We start from the raw sequence: 26,209 nt of genomic DNA on the forward strand, positions 1-26,209 counted from the left end.
CTCCCACCTTGTTCAGGACACATTTCCTGAGGAAGAGACGTTACCACCTCGGGGCTCATCCATCTGCCCCCCAACCCACTGCTCTCATGTTTGTGCCTCTGCTCACCTTCATCTCGGCATTGCCCCAGCTGCTGCTGGCCGTGTGCAGGTCCTGTGGGTGCCCCACAAGACGAGCTAGGTTTGACTTGCTGTTTGAGGCAGGAGAAGGAAGCACAGGTGAGAAAACACGCTTCCTAGAAATTCTCATTCAAGTGCTTTGCTTCATACACTTAAATAATTTTGATGGCTCTTTGCAGGGGTGCAACATCCAAGTGCAACCTGTGGACAGGGCACCTCCCGTCGTTTCAAATCATGTTATAAATAAGCAGAACGAATGGGTGATGTCTCAGCAGAATGCCTAAACCTGCCCCCACGACTGGGAAAGAATCAGTTAAAAATGCGAAAGTAGTCTGAATTCTTTTTCCTCTGAGGCCTAAATGAGCCTTCAAGAGGAAAGTGCTTCTCAGCGTCCTGACATCTGAATGTGTTGTTAAGGAAGAGGTGTGTATCACAAACGCAGTAATTCATTTGGGCTTGAAAGCTAGAAGTGGCATTTTGAATGACAATTTGCTTGCGGAGTCCATAAATAAATGACATGATTTATCAAGCTTTGGTTAACATGGGAAACAACCCAAGAAAGGGATTTTGTAATTGTTGCTTTGCATTACATGTTTAATATATGTTCTGTCCAATTCATAAGCCCAAGGAAGAGGAGGTGTTGGGGAGGGGTGAGCATACGTCTCTGTAGTGAAAAGCAAGATAACTTTTTGAGTGCAATTAGTAATTCAACTTGATGCCTGTGGTTACTTTTATTTGATTAAGTGGGTGCGGCCAGCTGCCTGGATTTTCCAGATTTTTGGGGAGGAGCGATGTCGGAGATGTGGAAGAAGGCAGCAGGGAAAGTGATTCATCATCTCAAGTGTGTTCAAAGCCTAAAGTAACCCGGAGAGTTGCCGTTTCACTGGACAGAGCACGAAGGGCTGGAGCCCCGCAGACATGCTTACAAGCATGAAAGCCTAACGGAGGGTGGAAGTTACCACGTTAGGGGTGTCCAAGATGCTCCTCGAGGTTTCCCCACGTAAATTGCCCTGGAAGCCGAAAATATCCACTGTGGGGAATTAATTCACGACAAGAGATCTGGGAACCTCTCGGCATTTCCCATCGCACTGAGGGAGGCCAGGTCCCAAACACGAGATGACTATCTCCTTGCCACTGCCCAGCTCTAGCTCATGATGGACCGTGGGGCTGGTGCCAAAGGGAAGCCCAGCACGACTCTGAGCCCCAGCAGGGTGCTCAGCTGGGGAACCTGCCCTTCCAGGGGACTTCCAGAAGTCCCACGACCCGGTGTGAATTAGATGAGTAGCTGCCACATTACAGACAGGTAAATCAAGGCACTGATCGATGTGCCCACTTACTTGGCACACCTAAGCTTCCCAAGCACTGAAAGATCTGGAAGTAGAAATGGTGGGACCCAAGCTGCTGTTTGAACCCTGCAGAGGCCATCGCTGTGCAGCTCCATCAAGCAAACAGCAAACGGGGCTGTTCCTTCTTTGTGCTGCAGCAGGACAGCCCGGGGAAGAGGTTTCCAGCCCTTCTCTTGCTCTTCACGCTCAAGGTACCACCACAGCCAGCACAACTGCTCCCGAGACCATGCCTGTGAAGTGATCCGGTATCAAACTAAGTTGTAGTTAGTCCATTTAACCAAGTAAAATCCTTTCACTATTTAACGATTTTGTGCACAGAATGGCTGCAAGGAGATGTAGCAAAGAGGCTCGCTTGGAGGCTTCCCTGCATTGCCCCAGCGTTGATAAGAGATTGGGTATGTGGACATCCCTTAGGGTATCTAAGACAAGTGCTGTAGCCGCTGGGCCTTGGCTAAGCTGAAGAAGACAACAGCTTTTCAGGGATTGTTTCTCTCAGGGATTGTTTTTTCTCAATGCAGAACAAGAGCACTTACTGGAAGCATCAAAAATCTTTTGCAGACAGAAATAAATGTCTCCAACTTCTGTTTGGTGGGATCCAGCCCTGGGTTCTTGTCCAGCGGGGCTGTTGAGGGGCAAGGTTTAGAAATGAAATGCGCCCAGCTCTGGAGGAAAGAAAGCTTCGGGCAGAGGAGAAATCAAATCGCTACCCGCAGAAATAAAAAAAAAATCCGAAAGGAAGTTTCAGATCCCTCCTCATGATTCATGCCTTCAGGATTATTCACCAGAAATGATTCAAAATGCCTCTGTTGGCCTGTGCCGCTCTTCCCCACCTCTGGAATTCCCGTGCATCCTGCCTGCCGGAGCGCCGTCCTGCCGCGGGCTGCGAGGCGGCGTGGACCCGCCGGGACCCAGCCTTGCCTGACGCTACAACCGCTGCAAGACTACAGATTTCTGCCTTGTGTACAGCACCAACTTCTCGAAAACTGAAATAACCAAGAAAAAAAACCTCCCTGCCAGCTCTATAAGGAGAAAAACAGGGTACCCTTGTTTTTAGTATCTATTCAGCTGCTTAAAAGAGCAGGAAATTTGGGCCATTTGCTTTAACCATTGTATCTTCTGTTATTCATCAATTTTGGAAAACAGCCTCTAAAATTGTTTCCGGCTCCCCTTTCCCATGTAAATCACTCCAAGGTTTTGTGTTTTTGTTTAAAAAAAGAAAAGGCTAAACATTCTGTTGTTCACAGCAATATTTTTCACTTCATTCTAATTTAGCAACTCCGTTGAGCTCTCCTTTCCCTAAAAGCCTGCAAACAGAGGAAGCAGTTCCTGCCTGTGGCTGCACGCAACCAGCAAATGCCACAGCTGAATGTTTTTTTCCTGTCCCCTGCTAATGCTCTGTCAGCTCCCTCCAGTAACCAAGGGGCATCGGTCAGTCCGCACACTGCCCAGGGATTAGCCCCCCTCCTGGAGATTTTCCAAGTTCAGACCCCCAGCAGGGACTCTGGATGGTATAAAAGGCCCTTTGCAGCCAGAGGGTGACATTGCAATTTGGAAATTGCAAAGCGTGTGTTGCAATCCTCAAGTCCTAGATCCAAGTTTTGGGAGCAAATCAGGATTTTTTTCCAAACTCCATGAACTTTTCCAGGTGGGGGGACACAGCGGAGATGTGCAAAGGCAAATGAAGATGGGGTATGATCATAACCACTCCTGAGAGGGTGATACGCACAAAAGACCCTGCATCAGCTGCTTGGGAAGGGGAAGAGCCAAGCAGAACCGAGCACTGTATACATCAGGCTTAATAACTAATCCTTCCGTATTTGCTACAGGGTCCAGTCCTGCTGCTGTCTCTAGGGGGTCTACCCACAGCACGCTGCAGCCGAAGGCATTTTGTGAACCTCGCTGTGAACAGGCTTAGCCATTGAATTTATGTAGCTTGCCATCATGCTTCTAACGGGTCTTGCCATGAAAACAGCCACCGCTGCCCCACGTCCCCGGAGACAAACAGAAATGAACCCGGGCAGCTCTCCCAACACTTGCCATTTGCCTGGACACCCCAGCTCCAGGAGCCACCTGATAGCGAAAAAAACTATTTTTTTTTGAACTCCATCAATCTGCACATCTACTGAGTCTCTCCCATTTCCCTTATCCAAGGTGCAAGAAAGCACCGCTCGCCTCCGTGAGTCGCCTGGCCCTCCTCTAACCTTTCCCAGAAAGATCATCCGGGCAAAAGGAAGCTGCACGAACTCAGGCAAGCACTGCCAAACTTTGAAGAATCAGGCCAGCCAGTTTTCAAAGGATTCATACAAAAAAAAAAAAAAAAAGCAAAGAGAAATACTCATGTAAGTAGCTTCTGGTTCTGGAAATCCCCAGTTTGGTCCTGAGTGAGTCAGCCAAAATGGTGACCTTGGAAATCTGATGGGAATGTCATTGGACAGACAGAGAAAAAAGCCTAGCCCGGCTCCATCGAGTGAGCAGCGCACAGAGCGAAAAGCCCACAAGCAAAAACGTCTGATGGGGTTGACACCCGTGCATGTGTTAAGTGGACATGGCTTTGGTTGACTTGGGGAGACTCTTAGTCCTGTACGTCTACAGGCTCAGCGACTGAATATGAAGAAGTGGGATGGGTTTGAAGTTGCCTATTTTTATGTCATGAAGAGCGCAAAGAAGAAACGTGTTGCTTTTCCGCATGCCAGGCTGATAGGGTGTCCCAAAAACTGAGGAAATCTCAGATTGCTCCAGCAGCGCTGGAGACTGAGGCATCCCTACCCTAGTCCTCACACAGACCACGAGAGAAGGCAAAAAATCTCATAAACAACTCCAAATCCTGACAAAGTTCTGCTTTTCCATTTGAAACATCATTCCACTCACTTCTGCCAGGGACGGCCAGAAAATAAGGTTAAAACTGATGTTACAGGTGGGATGGTAGTTAAACCTTGCTGAAACGAGTTCTTCTTCTGTCAGATAGGTGCAGAAGTGGTTAATGAGGCTTCCCAGGTCCTGGGGAGACACGGTTCCCCCAGGGAGGGCCATTCCTGGCTCCTGCAAGCGCCGTCTCGCTGCCCTTTCCCTATCCTCACCTCTGAAGCCTCCACGCCTGGAGGAGCTCCAGGACTCCACTTTCCACCGTTGGTCAACCCAACCGCCCTCTGCACCCAGGTGTCCTTTGCGTTATGGTCTGTAACGGCAGCTGGAGGGTATCAGAGTTCCCTGTGAATTTACACAGCATCCGAGGCTCTGGTTTCTGGCATAAAAGAAGGATCCTGCCAGGGGGAAAACGGTTCTTCCCAGCCTGCTAACCTGCACATCAGTGTCTGCACCAGGGGAAACCTTGCCTTCAGTGTGGTTTGACTTTGTCTTCAGAGGGAGGAGAAGAAAAGGATAGTCTTAAATCAAGGTAGCGCTCTCAGTGCTAAGTCTTCACGGAGATAAGATGCAGGTTGTATTTCTCTTGATTTCTCTAAAAAAAACTTTTTCTGCAAGTGAAGGCACAGAAAGTAAAAATTACCCATGTTTTCTGCTTGCCATGATTTTCTACTGAGCTTTTATCCTGTCCTGGAGTGGGAGGTCCACGGGGGACCACGCAGCCTGCAGGGAGGTTTGCTTGCCCCGCGCGCAGTGGGGCTGGGTCATAGAGGAGGCACAAAAGCAGCACATTAAACCCAACAGCCAAACACCTGCAAAATATGTTACAGATAGAAAGCGGCTTGACTGAGTGCTTTGTGAGAATATTTCCATTTTAGCAAAACTTCTCAAGATATTGAAAAAGCTAACCCCAAGCCTCGTGCTTTGAAGCAAATAGAGAAAGAAGATCCAGCAGATAATTTTTTGGCCAGGAAAAGTTTCTCGGAAAAATGGTCTGGCAAAATAGAGCTCATTTTTGGATCAGCTCCACTCACAGAAACAGACCTTCAGGACTTGTTTAAAGGTGAAGAGGCAGCAGGTGTGTGAGTAGGTTATTAATGAATTTGTATCAAAGCTGTTGCCGAAGGGAGAAGATAAATATGAAGGGAAGCTGGACATCAGTCACTGTTAGGAAAGAAAGGTCAAGTCCTACAAACATGCATCCTAAGTTTGCTATCCAAACAGACCCCATTAATTCAAATAACTGTTTGCTACAGGTTTGCAAGCCTTTGCGGGGTGAAGGCCTATTATTTTTAATAGCACATAGAAACTGTAATCACTGAAACGGTTGCGACTGCAAACGAGCGAAGGTCTGACCCGGAGCGTGGCTCAGGAACAGCAAGAGTCCTCCGAGAAGCCCCCGGGTTTGTCGGCTTATTCGTGCTTGCAGACTGTCCTGCTTTCTTTTCAGAGTGAAAAATCCCCCGTTTGCTTGGAAGTAAGGACGGAGGGCTGGGAGCAAGCTAAAATTGGGAGGAAATTCCAATGACTTTTTTTCACTGAACGATCTCTGGGTATTTCTTCAGTTCCTAAGGGGGGATTCCAAAAACTCATCCAAACCAAACTTAGTTGATAAACACAAAGAATTTACGTTATGTATGCATCCTAGGGGATATTGCCATCATGTCTGACTCCTGACTTTAGGACGTTTCCTAACCAGATGATCTAGCATGTTTTCTTGCTGGATTCAAATCCCACTGACTACAGTGGTTTTGGAAGCAGGCATCAAGTGTAGCCAGGGCTCGGTTTTAATGGATGAGGCCCATCTTCAGCTGAGGATTTAGCTGTGCACATTGCTGCAAAATAACGTGCGAGTCAGCACATTCACCCCAGCTACATTTCATACCTCGTATTTCCACACAGAAGGGTGGGCAAAGAAAGACGAGGGAAAGAACGTGTCATCTACACCTACAGCATCGCCAGCCTAGATCCTGCTAGTGCTCTGAATAGCAATCTACAGCAGCGTTTGGCAACAAGAGACCAAAGCGAGTGGGCTCTTTTTTTCTCCCCTTTCCCCCTTTTTTGTGTGTATGTGTCAATTCACGTTTTTATTTGACTCCTGAGTTCCCAGGAAGGCAGAGGCTTGGCTGCATACTTTAGAGAGATAAGGGCAAGAAGAAGTCCGTATAATCTCGTGCTGACCTCAGCACCGGTGTCTCACTTATACCTTCTCTTTAAAGGATATATGCGTGTTGCAATTTGCCGTCTAGTCTGCCCCTTCCCTCCTCCGCTCTGACTCTGTCTTCCTTAAGAGCAGGAGCCATTAGGGAGCAGGAGATAAGTGCTTAATGAACTACAAGAGCACATAGCTTCTTCGCGAGAAGTGTCTCTCGGCGCAGCTAACCTCCGCGCTCCTGCCAGATGCCGAGTCTCTCCCCCGCGCAGACCGCCCTCCGAGCGAGCCCTGAATTATCTGGGGATTTCAGAGACTTCCCGCCACGGCACCAGGCCTAAAGGCAAGGAAGCTGCAACCTCTCCACCTCTGAAACGCAAGGGCAACTCCTCTCCCCTGTTTGCACGGAGAAGGGAGGATGTCCAGAAAAAGCCTGCGGTGGAAAGCAACCGGCGCGCAAGGCAAAGCAACGCACGCGGCGGCRGCTGCAGCAAGGTGCTCCTTTGGCGCGAGGATTTCCTGACGCGTTGCCTTTCCCTGCTGGCCCCCGTCTGATTTCCGAGAAATCACTTGCACCGCGTCGCCTCCTCCAAACTCCATCTCCAGCCGCGATGCGACTGCGGAAATCTGCGGGGAGAGGGACCTGTGGGCAGAGCGGCGGCGTTTCCCACCAGCCCGCGTTGGCTTTGTACCTGCCAGCACCGCTGGAGAGAGCCCGCGAGACCCCTACAGCCCCGCGGAGAAAAGGGGCTCCGTGGCAGAGCTTCAGGGCCGTAACGAGGGGCCGCGGTCGTTCATTAGTGCCCTGAGCAGAGAAAGCCACCGGCCTCTATTTCTTAGGTCAGAGCGACAGCAGAGGAAGTCTGGCAGGGCCGTGATGCGGGATGGAGATTGCTCTCCAGGGTAACTCCAAAAGGCAATAAAAAAGACAATAAGGAGAAAGATAATAAAACCCTCCAGCTTTTATTTTCTCCCTGCTATGTCCGACTTTTCAGGAAGGCCTAATGTTTGCCTACAGATTTACTGTCCCCCAGGCGCAGGGTGCAAAGGGACAGTTGACGTTACTTGGCAGCGCCTGCGAGAGGCTGCGTCGCAACGACCCGCTCGCTTTAGCCCTCCGAGGAATCGGCGCTGGGCTCCGACAGCGCCTGGGGAGGCCGAAAATGGAAACTCCCCTGGCAGCCAGGACCAGCCGACGCAGTTTTATCGCCGAGCCGATTAAAAATAGGCCACCCAATAAAAGAAGGGTTAGCGGCGTCATTTCCCTGCAGAGCCGTAAAAGCAGCTCAGCCTCGCGCAGGACCTTAAATCAGCAGTTATTCCAACTAGAGGCTGTTTTTTTCTCCCTGTGACAAACACCAGCCTGTTCTGCTGGGAACGGGGAGGGCCCTGGACAAACAAGGTCACGTCCTCAGGGCATCCATGTACCTCATCACCAGACATCCTCAGGATGACTGAAGCAGACTCTGGCTTCTCCAGTGGCCCAAAGCACTTCCAGTTGTTCTCCTTGGCCTCAGAGCCATATCAGGTCCTCCAGCCCCTGAAGAACCCACAATCCAGATCCCAGTTCTGTCCCATGAGCTCACGCTGAGCATATATGGAGGATAAAAAGCCTAAATCCCAGACCAGCACACAGCAGACTCACTGATACAACTTGCTGATGACCATTGCTCCTTAGATGTCTCAGCCATTCCCACGGGGATCCCTTTAGCCGGGATAATTGGGCCTGATCTTCAGGGCTGCTGGAGCGGTGGTTGCTCCACACATCTTGGAGCAAAGCTTCAGTCTCACTCGCATCACCAGCAGTTTTGCATTTACAGAGCACCAAACCTGCACGGAAGAAGGGACGAACAAATCACTGCCAGCAAAGTATCCTTAAACGCACCGTGTCACCCTAACAGCTGGCACGGAGGTGACAGCGCTGTCAAGGCACTGCGATAACAATAACTCCGGCAGCTTTTCTGTCAGCGTGTTGAATTAATATCGCTTGAAACGGCCTCAGCTATTGCATCTTCTGGCAGCATCCATGACAGTTGGTGTAATTTATTGTTCCTATTGCATGCTCGTTTGTATTCCCAAGCAGCCTCGGGGAATAATTTCTCAATGAGTGGACAGCTGCCGGGGGAGCGGAAAAGAGCAGGGCGACTGAGAAAGGGGAGAGCACACGGGGATTTCTCTGGGAACCCTGGGCAGGGCGGCTGCTGCCAGGACCGGCAGCTATGCAGAAGCCCCTGGAGGAGCCCAGGGGCCGTAATGAAACAAGGCAGCAGCGAGTGGCCAGTTTCAGCGGTGGCGTCCACCCAATTGCTTGAAACTTGGCTTCCTTAGCAGGGCCACCTGGATTTCATGGGGCAGCAGGGTCCAGCACATGGAAACAGCAAATCAGGACAGGAGCTGGACTGGATGAGACCGCAGAGACCAACGTTGTGTCTCTAACAAAGCAGGTGCTGAAGGACAGGACAAGGTCCCTGCCCCATATATGGTCTTATCCTTCAACTATTTTCAGCCCAAGGACTTGCTGGAGCAAACCAGGTTTCCACATACTGGTGACCCTCTGTGCGATTGCCCCCCAGGGACCCCAGTGTCCCCTGGGCATGTGTGAACCCTCACAGCCAGGCTGCCATGGACCAGGCACTCCGGTCCTCCAGTGCTTTCGGGAACCACCACCTCCTTCTGCTTGTTTTGACCTTGTCTCCTGCGAGCTTCACCTGATGCCCCAGTCCTCGTACTGGAAGAGATGGGGTACCCTCTCCAGGCAGCTCATGCCTTTTCCAGGCAGAGGAACGGGGGATCCTGGACTTCGCCCTGCTCCTGGCCTTGGGAAGCACAAACAGGAGGCTGGAGCCGACCAGGCAGAGTGCGACATGGGCGTAGAGCCCTGCCAGGAGCCAAAGACCAACATCGCCACCAGCCCGGCCATGAACGCAAGCTCCGATCCTTCTGCAAATATGACACTTCACGGCTGTTACCTCCCCGTGTTGGCAGCCCACATGGAAGCGATACGAAATTCGGTGTTTTTTCTAAAAGGCCAAGTCCTAGCATCAGGGCAGCACGCGAGAATCTCGGCTTTCTAGGCCTCACGCTGGAGAACGGGAATCCCAGCGGTCCAGAAACCACGAGGCAAAGACTTGAGCAGCGGGAAACCGAGGAAGCGTGGCTCCGTGTGGCTTCGGGTCTCACAGTCAGGCTCTCCGGTGGCTCAGAGGATCCAAGCTTGGGGCAAAGCCTTCCCCACGCCGGGCTGTTGGTACTCCTCTTTCCCCCGCTCCCTGCGGAGGAAGCAATGCTGTCTCGCCCCTCTGCCCAGGCACCTGTTCCCAAAAAAATCCACCAGAGCCTCCTGCCTCCAGAAGCTCCATCTTTCCATCAAACTCCACTGAAATGTGCTCACGGGACCTTTGTTTCTTTTAGCCTAAAAAAGCCACGCTTACTATTTTTCCTATTTTTTTTTTTAATTATTAGGTGCCTAGGGGAAAAAAAAGCCTGTGTTTTAAGCCTCATCCTGCTGAGGCACAGCACCTCGAGGAGCTCGGGCACCCCGAGCCCCCGGAGCTCGGAGACGCCAGGCACCGGCACAGCCGGGCCACGATGGGGACGAGCCCAGGCTTCCTACCAGCCTGGTAAAGCAGCGCTCACAGAGCAAAACCCCCATCTGAGGGGAGTTTCTGAGATTTGTTTTCGCTCTGGAGTTGGCACCTCGCTTTCTTCTCTTGGAACGAGAATGCCTAAAAATATATATATTCGGAGCCCTTGGAATGTTTTGTTCCAGGCCTATTGAAATGCTATGCTAATATCAGAGGGCCTGTGTTATTATAAAATTACATGAACATCAATATGAAATGAGCAGGCTCAAGTGGGTCCCTTTCATATTCTTCGCTTGACATTTTTCAACGAAACGAAGGCATTTCCTGCGACGGATTCGATTTCGGCAAAGCTATTTCCAATGGAAAGCTGCTCTGGCTGACTAGCTCCGGCGACATGGATTATAGAATTAGGTGGATCACGGCCAATATCATGAACGCGGAGGAAAACAAGGAATACGGACTGTCAGAGCTCAGTGTAACCGCCTGCTCCGGAGGAAACCCCCCAAACGGCTACGAAGCGATTGTCCGTCCGCTTAGCCCTCGCTCAAGACGGAGAGAATAATTCCTATTTTTATTCTTTTTCGCGGCTGGTTTTATTTATTTTTCACCAGACAGCTGGGGCGCTCTCATCAGCGACTAACGCGAAAGCCGGGATTGCTCCCGCTGCCTAGAGACCCGGCGGAGCGCAGACGCGAGACACCTCGCACACGTTTGCCGCGTGGCCCAGGGGCGAGATGCTCTGAAACGCTCCCATTAGCACGTTCTTTATAGCCCCAAAAGCAGCGAAGAGCAGGAAATCGGCAAAAGAGCCCCGGAGCCGTCAGGTTTCTCCACCCGTGCGAAATACTCTCGCGCTTTTTAAGGGGAGAAATCCCTCCCTTTCGGCTGGCCCCGCCGCTGAAAAACACATTAATCTCGCCCGACGCGGCCAGCAGACAGGAGCCAAAAGGTTGCCGCTGGGGTGCGGCGAAGGGGACACKTATTTACATGCTATTGCTCAGCAGGTCACAGAAACAGGATGCTGATAACATCCTGCAAACTTCCTCCCCGAACCGCCCGTGGAGGGGGAAACGGGAAAAAAAAGACACGGTGGCCCCGCGGCACACGATGCCCCGCGGCGAGCCGGTCGCGGGCCGGCGGCCGCGGCGCTTTTCCCTCCTCGCAGAGCGGAGGCAAACGGGGCCGAGGGCGAGAGGTGCCCGGCGGMCGCGGGCTGGGGACCGGCTCGGCTGGGCAGCGGGGTTCAAAGCGGTCCAGAGCCACGCCGCGCTCTCACCGCCGCTGCCGTAAATCCAGGTGAGGCCAAAGCAAGGAGYGTCGCTGCGGATGGCAGCAAAAGGCAGGGAAAGGACCGGATTCTCACCGCTTTCGGCGTGGCTAAAAATCCGTAAAACGCAGCCAGTTTTGGCAAGAGACGCATAGGATTTCTGCGGTGCCGTCAGGCTCCGAGGGATGAGCGGGAAGAGGGAATTTGTTTGCGGAGAACGCCAGAGGGATTTCCCCCCCCCTCCTTCCGCAAGGAAACGCAAAGGCACGCTCCGCAAGAGGAACAAAACCTGCCTGCAAAGCCGGAGCCCGAGACAAAAAAGCGACGTTTGTCTGGGTTCAATCAAAACGTTCCCCTTCCATAAAATCGCCGTGCTGATTCATTCCAATCACGGCGCTTGGGTTGGTTGCAAAAATTAATCGTTGAGCATAAGCACAACTCAGCCCCCGCGGAAAGGGGTCCGCGAGACCCTGCTGCAGGGCGCAGGCCCAACGCCGCCCCTCCAGAAAGCCCCGTCGCAGGGCAGACGCTGCACGGCGCTTCCCGCACCCGTTCCCAAGGGATGCCATGGCATCTGCAGACCCTCGGGAAGGGGCTCCGGCCTCCGAGCGCGGAGCCGCGGGGCTCGTTTCCCCATGGCGTGCACCGGCCGGCTCTTCTCCTGCGTTTAACTCTTCCCACAAATCCCGAGCATGTAGAATATCCATTGCAAGAAATCKCCGCTTGCGAGAGCTCCCGTGCAAATAAATAACCTGTCCTCTGGGGGCATGGGAGAGCCGGAGCCGGGATTGCACATTTTGGTTAGGCTCCCACTGATTCAACCACGGAGGGCTGCCCGTCGCTGCCGAGACGGATGCACTATCCCTGTGCCGGGCGCTCTCCTCTTATTTACCAGCTCGGATGGGACGATGCGCCCACCGCGAAGGAAAAGCAGGGAGCCCGCGGCCAGGGAACGTCCTCGGGGAAGGAGGCAGCGGGGCCCCCATCCCGKCTCCCCCATCCCCGTGCAGTTCTGGGCTGTTTCGCCAAGTTTTGGAGAAGTGAAAAACGGCCACGCTTATTCATTATCCATACACACACATAGCGTATGGGTATATATATGTGCATGCATGTGTGTATATATTCCTTTTTAATAATGAAACCACATTTTGGCCCAGATCCAGGACGTCTTCTCAGCCCCTGAGTGCCTTGGATCGGGTGCCGGCAGCAGCAAAGCAGCGCACAAAGCCAGCTCTGTCGTTTTGTTTTTTTTTTTTTCCCCATTTTTCCCCTCCCCAAAATTCTTCTGTGAAAGCTAGACCTGCCCCGGAGCAAGTCTACCTTGGGCTTGGCCACTTYGAAGAAATTTTTCTCTGTACGCGGCCCGGCCATTTATCTTGGCAGGCGCTCTCGGGCAGGGCTGGCACGGCAGCGCTGCAAAACGACACCTCGCTCGAGACACCCGCGCAAGCAGGTAGCGAGGCAGCTCCCCGCCGCCGCCAACGCCGCCCCGCCGGCTAGCGCGGGTCGCCCCCGCGCGCCTCCCACGCGGGATTCGCTGGAAAGCCGCCCACGTTTGCAAGGAGCTTTTGCATGTCCATGCATCAGCTCCGGGGCTCTGCTATGGTAATGCTTTCTCGAGTCCCGACGTCCCTTTTAACGACTATATTTGGGTCTATATTTGTGACTAACTAGCACTCTGGTCACGACTAGTGCAATTAATAAGGGGAATTTCTCTGTTGCCTGCTCTGCGCTCCGTTTATCCGGCCCCGCTGGGAGCCCGAGGGACGCAGCTTTGCATCTGACCCCACTGCTGTGCTACCAAGCTGGTCCCGGCAAGTCGCTACCCGCGCCTCAGTTTCTCCCTTCTGTGAAATGGGTCTAGCGATAATCACTTGCGCCAATCAGCAAGAGGCTCCAGCCACCTTTCCCTGCCTGCACGAAGGACGTTTTCCTCCTCACTGCCTAATTTAGCCCTCGTCTGGCCAAAAAACACCTGGAGGCGGATGCAGCCTGCAGCTCCCCGTGCAGCGGGGGCTTTCGGCCGGTGCGCTCGCTGCCCGGAGGGTCCTCCCGTGCAAGGCGGCCGCTGCCGTGGTGGGGCTTTGGTACGGCAGAACATACCTACAACCCCCTTCTCCTCTTAGCTAAAGCAGGAAACGAAGCRTGCAAAGCAAGAGGCGACCGGCCGGGGCTCGCTCCCTTTGGGGCCGGTTCCATTTTCTCGCCGGGRCCCCGAGCGGCACCGCAGTTCACCCTGTTTCGCTTTCAGGTCATCGTTCCTGGAGCAAGAACGGGGAAGCGGAGCCCCAGGGCCCGGGAGACCTGCTGGCGCCCCGGGAGCGGGAGCCAGAGGCGCGAGCAGAGCAGGAGCGACGGGGCCACGACGTCCTGCAAGCGAGGTTCACTCCACGACCGTCTGACACTGCCAGCGCTGCAGCTCCTGTTGCAAATCTAGTCCCAACGGATTCGGTTCGAGCCGAACGTAAAGGTAAGTGAAGGCTTTCTCCGTATCTACACCAGGGTTTGGTGCATTTCTGTTTGCTGGCTGCTAGCCCCAGGTATTTGGCGAGGACTTTTGCTGCAGATTTTGTCTGCTCTTTGAGGGCCAAATCCTCCGAGGTGCTGCCTGCACCGAGAGCTGGGAGCATCCAGCAGCAGGAGGTCGGGGGAGAATASGGAGGGACTGGACATCTTGCGCTGGTGTTTGTTTCTTATTGAGGAAACCGGATTTAATAAAAATAAATGGCTTTGGCAGCTTGAACATTCCCCGCTTGCTGCTTCAATGCCAGAGGAGGTGACATAAACAGTAATTTCATCTGCCTCCTTCCCCCTCCGCATCTACCCAGACTAAATGCAGCCAGGGAAGAAAAATCTCATAGCTGAGAAATGAGCTCAGATCAAAAAGCCGGTTTCCTTCTGATTTGGCCAAGAGGAAAAATCCAGGAGAACAGAAGGGTCTCGGGGGCAGAAGCCGGGATCTGCCTGCTCCGCATTGGGAAAGGGGAAAGAAGCGGCTCCTGCGAGACGGGAGCCAACGCCGCCATGCTGGGGGGACGCTCCGCACCGAGCACCCGCGGGGGCACGACGGCAAACGGGCATCTCGCGGGAACGGCACGCGGAGACTGCCGAGYCCTCTCCGGTTTCCCCCGGAGAAAAGCCCCTTAAACACGCTGCCACTCCGGGGCGATACGCCGAATTTTCTTTCCAAGCAGGATCAGAGCTTGGAAATCTCTGGTGCGCTCTGAAAACAGCTCCTAAGAAAGGGTCTTTTCAGATCCTTGCGGATATGGTTGTTCGGAACAAAACATGAGGCCCAGCAGCACAGCCTTCTGTGGGAGCGGGAACAGCTGTGCTCCGCGATGCTCCATGCACCGCGATGCACCGGGACGCACTGGGACRCACCGGGATGCTCCGTGCACCATGACGCACCATGACACACTGCGATGCACCGCGATGCTCCGTGCACTGCGATGCACCACGCGCGAGCAGTGGGGAGAAGAGCAGGACCAAACGCAGCAGGAACCAAGCTGCAGCAACGAAAGCAAGGTGGAATAAAAAGGGGAAGGAGCTGCATCGCAACYGGCCCACTTCCTTCCCCTCTCGAGCCCGTATCCTCTTTCCCTTGCCCCAAACTCAAGAAGCAAAACCAAAAAGCGCTTGTAAGCGCCGCTGGGGTGGAGCAGAGCCGGGGGGAAGGCCCTTTCCTCAAGAGCCCTCCCGGCACAGCTCGCTCCCGGCCMCCGCGGGAACTGGGGAGGTTCAGCGCCCTTGCGGCGTTCGGAGATTACGGAGAGGTGCGACGAGGCGGAAGCAAAACCGCTGCCAAAGAAGGGGTCRCCTGCCCTCGGCTCCCTGCCGCCGCGCCTGCCTTGCACCGAAAAAGTCCCCGGGAAGAGCCGCTTGCACCCGCTCTCCRCCTTTCCTTGGCGGATCTGGCAGCGGAGTGAAGCAGCTCAATTTGGGTGGGATTAAAACGTGGGTGTCTAAGAACAAAACCAAAAAAAAAAAAAAAACCAACAAACCCCAAAACCCAAACTCATGCACAGCAATACGGCGCCTTGTGCACCGAAGGCTTCAGGCCTCTGCAGCAAGACTCAGAGAGGAGCTGAACTTCGGGCCCAGGAATGCRACCGTCACCGAAAGGGGAAACGGAGGGGGCTTGCCGGCCCGATTACCATCTATCCCAACTAATTAACGCCTTTGAGCCGCGGCCAGCCACTCGCCGAGCAGCGAACTTTGCGCTGAACTCCATTCCTTGCGCCAGAGGGAGCTTGTCAGCCCTGCCTCGCCTTCCCGCCGGAGCCTGCGCCCTTTATCTCCCCGCCGAGCTTTCCTGTTTACGTTTCCCATTAGATTACTGTAATTAATGTAATAACAGCAGGCAGCGTTTGGGAACGCGCTGGCTGCCACTCGGCAGAGGCGGGCTCGGTAATCCCGCAGCCCGCTCGCGCCCGTGCCTGCRAACGGTCACGCCGCTGCCGCCGCTGGCCGGGGCTGCCCGACCCCAGCGCTGGGAACCCGCCGAGAAAGTTGCTCGGGGAGTTGGCCGAAGCTTTATTTCCCGGGGGGGAATAAGGAAATGGACCCCAAAAATGCAACCGACCCGGCGTTTAAATGCACCCAGAGGGGTCTGGTGGTTGCAGTTTTGGACGTGCAGCCCCAAACSGGCCCCAGCCTTGGCGGTAGGGGAGACCTTGGGGCACGGCCCTGGGYGCTGTGCAGACTTTGCAAACGGAGGCTCCTCGCCTCCAAGCGTCGCCTGCTCCAACTCATCCTTTAGGAGATGCAGCTAAGCGTTAATATCCTGGAGAGAAGAAAGAGAAATCTCCCCCCACTTTCCCCGTCCCCCTCGTTTCCTCGGAAGAGGAGACCCCCCGCGCCAGCCCTGGACCCCGCGCCGCTGCTGCAGATCCCGATAACGGCCGATGACGTTCCCTCTGGAGCAGACGGGCAATAGCCGAGGGGAAACCGGAGTCATAAAACGCCGCCGTGGCTGGGAACTGGAGGCGAGCGGCGCGCAGATCGCTATCAGAATCAAAGTGGCCCCGCTGATGTATCGCCTGCGCTGTGTGTCAGGGGCCCTTTGGTGGAAACAGCCCCCTTGCTGTTATATGGCACCACGGCAGCTGCGGACGCCGCCTTGCCAGACCCCTCGAGGCCGGCGAGATTTAGGACGGGTCACCGGGAGGCTCGGAGCTGCGGCACATCTGTGCTCGCCCGCATCCGCGCGGAGGCAGCGGCCTGAGAGGTGCTACATGAAAGCCTAAGGGCRGGGGGGAGATATGCATCTCCAAGGAGGGAGGAAATTTGGAAGCAAAGCAAGGGGGAAACAAAACAACAACAACAAGAAGCAGGCTTTGAAATCAAAGCCCCRGCTCATCCCATCCCAGGGTGGGGGGCTGCAGGCGGGGAAAGCTCTTCTGCTTAACTGGCAACCCAAGGAGCACTGAGATACGGCCCAAATCAATGCAGGACACGACTGAAGCAGAAATAGGCTCAAAACGGAGGGCAAGAGGGGAGGAAGAGTATTTCATGCCTCAAAATCCAGAAAAGAGCAAAGCTGGGTTCTGGGCTTGGCCCACAGTATTGATTTTCCCAGAAATYGGCTGGATTATGCTCATATATCCTGCAACACTATTGCTTGGCATGTGATTCTCTCTAGACTCTGTTTTCTAGCGCKTTCAGCTCATTTATATTTCTCTCCATGCGATAGTGGGAGGGGAATTAACCCCTTTGCAAGGAYGAGCGAGGGACTGATCCTGTTCCCCCTGCGGCTCTGCGTGCCATGCCCAAAGGAGCGAGCCATGATCCCCGACGCTGGGGTAATAAATATCCCTCCCTCCGCCCGCCAGCGGCAGGGTCGAGAGCCGGCCGGGCAGCCCAGCCGCACCAGTAGCTCRCGGTCCCGCTTTCCCGTCCATCCCGCAGCCCGCCAGCGCGACCCCTCCAAAGCCTCACTCCAGCCTGCTCCTGGTTTGCGGTGGGATCCAGACTCCTCCGGAGCTGGCGGCTACATCCATTGCAGCGCCACGCACGGGGCTCGGGGCGGCCRGTGGGGCTGCAAGGGGGGCAGCGCGGCTGGGGCGGACCGGGCGCTCCGGGGAGATGCACTTGCAGGTACGAAGCACAGCTCTGTTCTGCCCGTGGTGGTTGCTGACGTCGCCTAGAGGAGCGAAGCTCCARGCTGAAAATCCCTGAGGATGCTGCAATATTATATAGCTTGTTTGATGAAATCATACCATTACCGGCAGAGGAAAAATTCAGCAGCACAGCAAATCTCGCCTGGGGGATCAAGGATTAGACTAAAAATACGGCACCCGCTTGGCCCAAAGCGCCCATTCGGTATAAACTCAGCTTGCTGGCACACGCTTGCCCGTTTATCTGTGCGCGGGCAGCTCTCGTGGCAGCTCAGGGACCGTTTGCACCRCTCTACCCTCCTTTCTCAGCACAATAAACCATAAAGCCGGCACACACTCTAGTTCAGGGGCTCTGGTTAATCTAGCACCCGCGACCCAAGTCATGCACAGCACCCGAGACGTGCACAGCACCCGAAACGCATGCAGCACCCTAGACATTTGCAGCACAGCACCTAAGACACGCACAGCGTGCAAGATGCGTGCGACACCCTAGACGCGTAGGGCAGCACCCAAGACACACGCAGACGCGTGCAGCACCCTAGACACGTCCATCCCGGCCCCCGAAAGGCGCACAGCACCGTCGCCGTGCGCAGCGCCCCGGGCGAAGCCGCGGGGCCCCRCGTGCGGGTTGCGCTCGCTCTCGCTAGAGGGAGGCAGCCTCAAGGACAAGCCGGAGGCGAGGCGCCGCCGAGGGCGAGCTCGCAGGCGGGCGCGCGCTGCTGCGCGTCTCTGCGCCGGGGCCTTGCCCTCGGACAGGGCTCCGCGGCCCGAACCTCCCCGGCGCCCGCTGGGGCACAGCRGTTAGGCAGGACTCAGTCTGCTGCTGTTCTGGGTGGCCGGGCTCAGTTTCCCGGTGGTTTGAAGCCTCCAGGGTTGCTCTCTCCGTAGGCTGGGCGCTGTGCACGGACCTGAGCCCCCCTCCCCGAGCCACGTTTTGCCCCCGTGCATCAGGGCAAACCCCCTCCCCAAAATCCCCCCTCAAGCCTCTGCCTGGGTTAAGCCCCGCTCAGGGATCACGGGGGCTGTGCCAGCAGCATTCCCCCGGCATCCTCCTCCGGACCCTCTGGGAAACCCGGCTTTCCCCGAATCCCGGCTCGGTCAAATCTCACACCGCTGTTTCCTCCCATGCACTTATTGCTCAAAGTCACGGAAAATCAATCCTGCGTGGTTTGAGGCAGTAATGGAAAGTGCGCCGAGATCCCGGCCATGCTAAATATCGCCTAGATGTGGTCTCCAACAAGCGCAGAAAATAACAGCGCTCTCCTGAATTTATTACAAAACGAGGCGCTCGTTCCAACCTGGCGCTCGAACTGCGAATCTCTGCCTACATAACCGGCGGTGGCCGGCGGGAGCGGAGGAACAACGCGTCCCCTCGATCAAACGCATCTTTCTGCTGCATCGGGACTTTCTGCAGCAGAAAATAGCTGCGGAGCAGCCAAGGACGGAGCATTGCTGCCAGCACCGAGCCTGGCCGCTCACAGAGGGCAGCACAGGCATAAAAGCAGAAAATTCAGGCTTTTTGCTTCATTTTTTGTTCCAAAATCAATTTGATTTGGGATGGGTTTGAGCTGGAACACTGATGTCTTAAGAGCTTCATATATTTTGTATTATTTATACCTACCAGTGTATGTATGTGTATATATATATATATATATATATATATATACACACACACAGATATACACATGTACACACACACACACACATTTAAGTAGAGAGCAATGCATATACAGAATACAGCATAGGTCAAAAAATGAAATATAAATGCCACTATTCTGGGTRTATTTTTAAGACCAAGAGAACAATTCTGAAAGGACAGTATAATCTCTATATTAAGATATTTAGAAAAACACCTGGTAAGCAGCTCCACTTGTTATACAGCTATTTAATAGTTATGTAACAGGCAGAGAGACCACCTGGAGGAATATAGCGTGAAAAGTTAAAGACATGTTCCAAAAGCACTTTCTTCAATAGTCAACATTGCATCTAAACACTGTGTTTTCTGTGAAGCTTTGTTTTTGGAATAAAAACAAATTTTTGAAAATCAAAATGGGTAGATGGTTCCACTTCCTCTCTCCCTCAGGGAAAAAAATACATATATATATATATGAGTCTAGCAAAGGATTAAGTTAAATTTTTAAGGAAGTTTGAGAAAAGGTTAGTTTTTGAAACCCCGGTGTCCCATCCCTGGGCTGATTTAGGGGAAAAAGCCGAGTTTCTGCTTTCTCCTTAAAACCCAGGACGACGTTTTTGCCAGCCGGTGGCCAGGGCCGCCTTGTCTAAAGCGACAAGAAATCACCCAAAACCTAACTCCAAGCGAAGGGCTTCATTTTKCCAAGACACGGCGCCTCTCTCCTCGCTGCTCCATCCTGCGAACGCGGCGGTCGCCGAAACAGACCTATTTTACATCCGCAGCATCTCGCCGGCGTAGAGGAGCTGCAAATATCGCTAACCGGCAACAATAAATGGGAAAAATATGACCGAATCCAGACAAGGCGCTCCCACAGAAGTTGTTTTTCCCGACTCCCGTGGTATCCTAACGCAGTATCCTGCCCGCCACGCCTCGCACGTGACCTCCGGCACGTCCCCGGGCTTTTCAGCAAGCCGGCTTTAGCCTCACAAGGCCAAGTCCCTTCGGGCTGCTGCTCCAAATCGCTCCCCGAGAGCCCCGCTAGCCTTTGGGGCTCTCACACCCCYGTTCTTGCCCGGTCAGGCTGAGGACGCCCACATCGTGACACTTGTGCTGCATTAGTGGAGACCACACACGTGTTTAAGCTTACACCTGGCTCGCTCTGAGCTTGCACCGTGCACAAGGCTCCTAGCAGGGCGGCCAGCATCGGGAACAGCTCCCAAGCGGAGCGATCGCCGCGGCCGGCGTACGAGCGTGCGCTGCTCCGGGCAGCTGACCACGAGCGTGACATCATCCCCAGGAAAGGGAAAATCTAGCAACGGAGCCGGGAGGCCACATCCTCACCCGCTTGCACACAGCGTGCGAGGCCGGCTGCCCCGGTCGCAGGCGTCCCAAAAGCGCCCGAGCTGCCTCGCCGGCGCGACCGCTCGCAGCCAGCGCCCTGCCCACGAAAGCTCGGGCAGCAAAACCCTTCCAAGAGGTGACAGAGGCAGAGCCGGGCGCTTCCGTGTRCCTGCTCCTCTGGCTACAAGTCCCCCCTCCGCCAAGTCCCCTTGCTTTAAGCGCTGCTGCGTGTTTGCTTCRGCTTTACGAAGGAGCGCTCACCCGAGAAACACAGGTTGCATCTACTCCTCCACCCCATCCTGGGGGATTTAACCTTTCTCCTAAGGAAGGTCCCTGCAGAGGCTTCCGTGTCCCTGTGTGTGTCCTGTCTCCAGCCCTCGCCTGTCCCAGGTTAGCCAGGCTCACCAGCAGGTCCTTCTCACCTGGGCTAATGCTCCCTCTGCCTCAACCGCCTCTTTATCCAAGAGACGGACACCGCGGCTTGGACTCATCCTACCTGCTGCACGGTCCACGTGCGTTATCCTCAGCTCCCCCAAGAGCTGCAGGAGCGTTCACAYCCCCAGGACACCAAGAGCCTTTCTCCCACCACCAGCTCCCGAGGGGGCCTGGGGCCACGGCTCGCTTGGGAGCGAAGGCAGGTGGGAGAGGAGCCCAGCTGAGCTCCCCAGCAGCCTGGAGGTGCACCACACCTGAGCCTCATCCCATCACCCACAGCCTCTTACCTTCAACACCCCTGCTCTAGCTTGCAGCAAAGGCTTATTTATAGCAGCCTGAGGCTATTATATAACGAAAAGTCTGGTTTCACCCCCCCCCCCCCCCGAACCCAGCCTGAAGGAGCCGGGGGGGGGGGGGGGGAAGGACGGGGGAGATGCGCGGTTAGAGTTTTGTAGAACCTTCCAACAAGCTCTGTTTGTCTTCTGGTTTAGCAGCAGTGTCTCTCTCAGAAAGAGGAAATGGTTTGGAGACCACTTTTTTTTGTTGTTGTTTTTTTTAAATGAGCTGAGTATAAACTAAATGCTGACATGAAGGAGCAACAGGGAAGAAATTTTGCATCAAGAGAAAGTTTAGCAGTGGCCAAACGGTTCCCACGAATGCTCTTCTACAGGAAGGGCTCGACCCTGCAGAACACAGGGCTTTTCATGTGAAATCCTTCCACAGCAGGAGCTTCAAGTGCTAAGCTGTTTCAGAGCCAGTCTGCAATTAGTGCTGGAAACTATYATTGGCATTTTTCTCTTGCAAAAGCAGCATGTGATTCCTGCAAGCAGGCAGCTGAGAACAGTTTGGGTTTTTTTTTTTTTTCCGGGTAAACTCTGCACCATGCCACCACAATTAGGAGCGACATTTCTTCTTAACCGGGAGCTTCCTCAGAGCCCCCCACAACGGGTGTTGCACAGCTGATGCTGGGGGTTGGTCTGGGAGGTTAAAGCAGAACCGAGTCTTCTGGCTCCGGACACCAGATGCAAACCCAGGTGGAGCACCTGGGTCTATCCCAAATCCCACTTGAGAAACGAGTAAATTGTAGCGATCCCTTTCCTGAGTTTGCTTTGGTAAAGAAGGTTGCTGAGAAACAGCACCCGGAAGCATCCGTGTGTTTATTATCGGCTCGACCGGACAGCGGAGCCTCTTGCAACACCGACCTCTCCGAGCTGCCAGGACCCGAGCGCAGAGCAGCCTCGGTTATTAACGAGCACACCAGCACGTCTCTCCCTGCCCATCAGCCCGATGGGCTTTTCTAAGCAGAAAACACCCAAGAAAGGGAGCAGTGCAAAGCAGGGGGGACGCCCAGGCCCCCGCCATGGGGAGGAAGCGGCAAGGCGAGGGGAGCAGCGTTGCTCCCCGCGGCTGCAAAGGCAGAGCAAGAGCCGCCGATGCCCTTCAGCGCCCTCSATCCTTCCTGCCCCTGCAGCCAGGGCTCCCCGGGGACCCTCGCTTCACACGCACCACCCAGTTGCAGGAAGGTCTCAGGTAGACCAGCCTTGCCCCAGGGCCCGTGCACATCCCTGCCTGCCGTCGAGCTCAGCAGTAGGGTTTCTGAAGAGCTGATTTTCTCTCTTCAGCCAATTTATGCTCAACAGCAAGCGCTAGAGAAAAGCCATTAGCAGCCCTGAACTCGGATACACCTCTCCCCAGGCTCTGACAGCTGTAGCGTAGGAAAACACCTTCAAGACATTTTCCAGGGATGGAGCACGCACCTAAAATCAAGTTAATGGAATATGCCCATCAACAAGCTCCAGCAGCAGCTATGAGAAAAAGGAAGAACCGAGTCTCTCAGGCCTCTCCCCGGCCCTCCGGCAAGCAACTACAGCCGTAGGTCGGAGGTTATGTGGCCTGCAAGGTACATGACCTTCTCCAGCCGCTGCAGCATTAGCAAATACTGCAGCAGAAGCACTTCCTCCCCCAGCACCATGCCCGCAGGGAGCCGCGCTAGCAAGAGGAGGGTGCTCCCGGCCGCGCTTCGAGGGTCAGCGGTCAGTTAAGCAGGTTGGGACCATGTCTATAAAAAGGTGAGGCTTGTTTGCAAGGTAGTGATGGGAAATGGGGGTAAAAGGGGCTGGGATGCTTGTGGGGGGGTASAAAGCGCTGCTTTGGGCGTTAAGAAGAATTCTCTTTATTAAGCACATCACCTGTTCATAACACCAGTGGAAAAACGGGTAGACCTCGAGGGATTAGCCAGAAGGCCATCCACAATCCAGGTGGCTGCAGGAGCTGTGGGAGCCTTGGTGTCTCTGAGCGTGTTCTCCGTGATGGAAACCTGCAGCAACCACAGGTTTAGCAATTAGCTCCAGGCTTGYCACTTGTCACGACCTGAGCTGAGGGATGAACTCCAAGAAAAAGGGCCGGGAAGATCTGAGCACGTGTCTCCCAGGTGTGCTGGTGGCGAGAGGTTTGAGGAAGGGCTCTGCCCTGGCGAGGTATGGACAGACCGGCGGCAGAAAGGTCTCCTGGGCTCTGCCGGAGCCGCAGGGGTTTGCTGGAGCCCCTGGCTCTCCCGAGCCAGCCTGCCACACTCGGGCGCCGCAGTGGTTTGCGCCGAAAAAATGCGGTTCTGCATCTCACGTATATGGTCAAATGGCCCCGGCTGYGACACACGAGCGCTCTGCGTGCTGCGTAGCCCTGCCGCAGGCTTCGTCTTCGCTAGCGAAGGGCAAAGCGGCAGCGTCGGCTGCCGAAAGAGCTGCGCCCGCGGAAGCGGCGCTTTCTTTTCGGGGAGCTTGCGAGGCAGAAAGCCAGCGCGCAGCCACTGGAGGGCAATCGCAACCCGGCTGCGGCGCGCGCCCGCACGCCGCCGCTTCCCCCGGGCATCACTTCGCTTCCCCCCCCCATGCAAATGCTGAAACATCTGGCGGCGAGGCGACTTGTAAAGATAGCCCTCAGCGAAGCAAATACAGGAACAGGGTCCCAGCCAAGCTGTCATGTATTTAAAGCCTTTTTTTTTATTGTTATTTTTCCAATGCTCATTTGCCTGGTGTATTTCGCGCTGCTGCTGCCGCTCGCTCGGCTTTGGCACGGCGGGTCGGGGCCCGGCTGCCGGCGCACTGCAGCGCGGGGGCACGGCGCAGCGGCACCCTTCCCATCCCGGGGTGGAAAAGCCGCTCCTGGGGAAGCGGGTGCTGTCAGATGGGAGAAAGCACCCAGCCGGCACAAAGGCACGTGGGGAAAAACTGTCACGCTTTTCAGGGAGCTCTCCGGGAGCGCGGGAGAGGGTGCGAGCTGTGTGCAAGCTCAGCAGGGACCTCGTCCTCATTCAACACCCACTGCAGCCTCCCCGCTGCCTTTAGGCTTTGGAGTCCTTCAAAAGGTGTGAATTGCCCTTAAAAGCTGCKGGGTTTGTCCCCCTGGCTCACTCCAGGCAGGGCTAGGTGTCCCCCGCTGCGGTCCTTTCGCAGCACGCCGTCTGCGCTCGGGGCCCCCGGCTTGCTGGAGTCCCAGCGAAACCTCTCCGAGGGCACCGCGGCAGGAGCACGGAGGTGTTCCCTCCAAAACGCAGCCAGGGCACTTGTGCAATTCCCTCTTGCTCCCTGCAGGCTGATTTGGGATTAGGACCAAAAAGCCAGGAAAGGAAACCTGCAGCCTGGGAGACCAGAGCCTGCCTTGGGTAGGATCTGGAGGCAGATTGAATTCGCTTCCCTGCCACGGGCTTCCTTTGCAGCCTTGGGTGAGTCACCCTGTTTCTCCAGGCCTCGGCTTGCCATCTGCGCAATGGGGCTGTTAGCACCACTGTACCTACGGGAGCTAGCGTGAGGTTAAGTGAGAAATACCCCGAGTGCTTATGCTGTACTTCTAGAGAGTTTTTTCATATGTACTGTGTATAATGTAAAGAACAGTATGTTTTAGCCACAATGACCCAATGAGTCAAGTCCACTTATTGAAAGGCAGCGAGCAACAAACTGTTTCACACGCACCCACAAACACACACCTGCACACATACGCACCATCGGCCAGGCTGGCTCTACCTGGGTCCCAGCTGCAGTTTCCATAGCGGTTGCACTGCTTGAACCATGCTGCAAACCTTCAACCGTCGCCTTCATTGCTCCCTTGCGGAAGGTCTCCAGGGGCTTTASATGGACCTCAGCTGGGGAGACCTGCTGCCCTCCAAAGGCCGGCTGGGCTGCAAGCCTGATGGTGGTGGGCAGATAACCCACGGGCCTGGAGAGCGCAGAGGGAGGCAGGAGGCGCTGGGCTGGTGGCTGCCTCCGAGAACCTGCCCCGAGATGAGCCCGGCCACCTCTTCCCCATCTCCCCAAACCACTGCTCACCAGGAAGGAGGCGATGGGCTAGCACCATGCCAGTGCCAATGAGTAAGACACTGTGGTTCCCCTCTGGTTTTGTGGGGCCAAGCACCAGGGCTTGCAATGCTGCGATAGGTCCCAGAGCTCACCGCTGCGGTCGCTACTAAAGAAAGAGCCACGGTGGTAACGGGGAGAGGAATCGTAGCGGGCAGTGGAGCACGGAGAGCCGGGGCTTGCAACTGCAGGAGCTGAAGGTACTTGGGACTGGGCAAGAGCAGAGCGAGGGGCTCGATGGAGAGGGAGAGCCGGGCACTGCTGTAGAACCAACTCCAACTTTGCAGGTGCTTATCTGAAACGARTTACCTGAGTCTCCAGCGCAAAAGAAGGGAGGCTGGAAAGGACAGATGGAGGCAAAGAGGARTGGAAAGGAAAGAGCCTAAAGAAAGAGAGAAACAGCAGCTTGCGGTATCTGCGTAGCCACCTGCAAGATGCATCTCTCCTGAGCTCAGAGGTCCTCGCTGGTCCCGAAATGCACGCATTACCAGCCACCCCTCTCCTGCCAGGAGAGGCCAGTGAAGGGGAGAAAAAAATCCCATTTCAGTTTAAGGAAGGAACCCAAGGCTGCCAGAGACACTTCTTCTGCGAGGTGATTAATGCAAACATCCCCTAGCAAAGAGCCCGGCCTCATGGCTGCTGGCTCGTTTCTGGAGATCACTGGGGCCACGTTCAAGAGGAGACTCCCCCCTTTGCAGATGGCCCTGCRGCCAGCCTGAACACGCAAGGCAAGGGGAAAGATTGCCGGTGCCTCAACGACAACGCGGAGGTGGCTTGTGAGCCCAAGAACAGCATTACCCGTAATGCTATTTTGTCGCTGCTGGGTGAAGGCAGCAAGAAAAGAATTGTTCTGGGTGTGGCCTTTCCAGAAAAGGTGAAGCGAACACACAACCTCTCCATGCTTCAGATCACAAAACCTCTAATTCAGCCATGAGACTTCTAAGGCTAATCATTAAACAGGAAAATGCCTTTATATCTTACAAGAATTTCACTTGCTGCCAACG

The sequence above is a fragment of the Apteryx rowi genome, unplaced genomic scaffold, assembly GCF_003343035.1.
Source record: "Apteryx rowi isolate R43461 unplaced genomic scaffold, aptRow1 scaffold_94, whole genome shotgun sequence".
In the NCBI taxonomy this organism is placed as follows: Eukaryota; Metazoa; Chordata; class Aves; order Apterygiformes; family Apterygidae; genus Apteryx; species Apteryx rowi.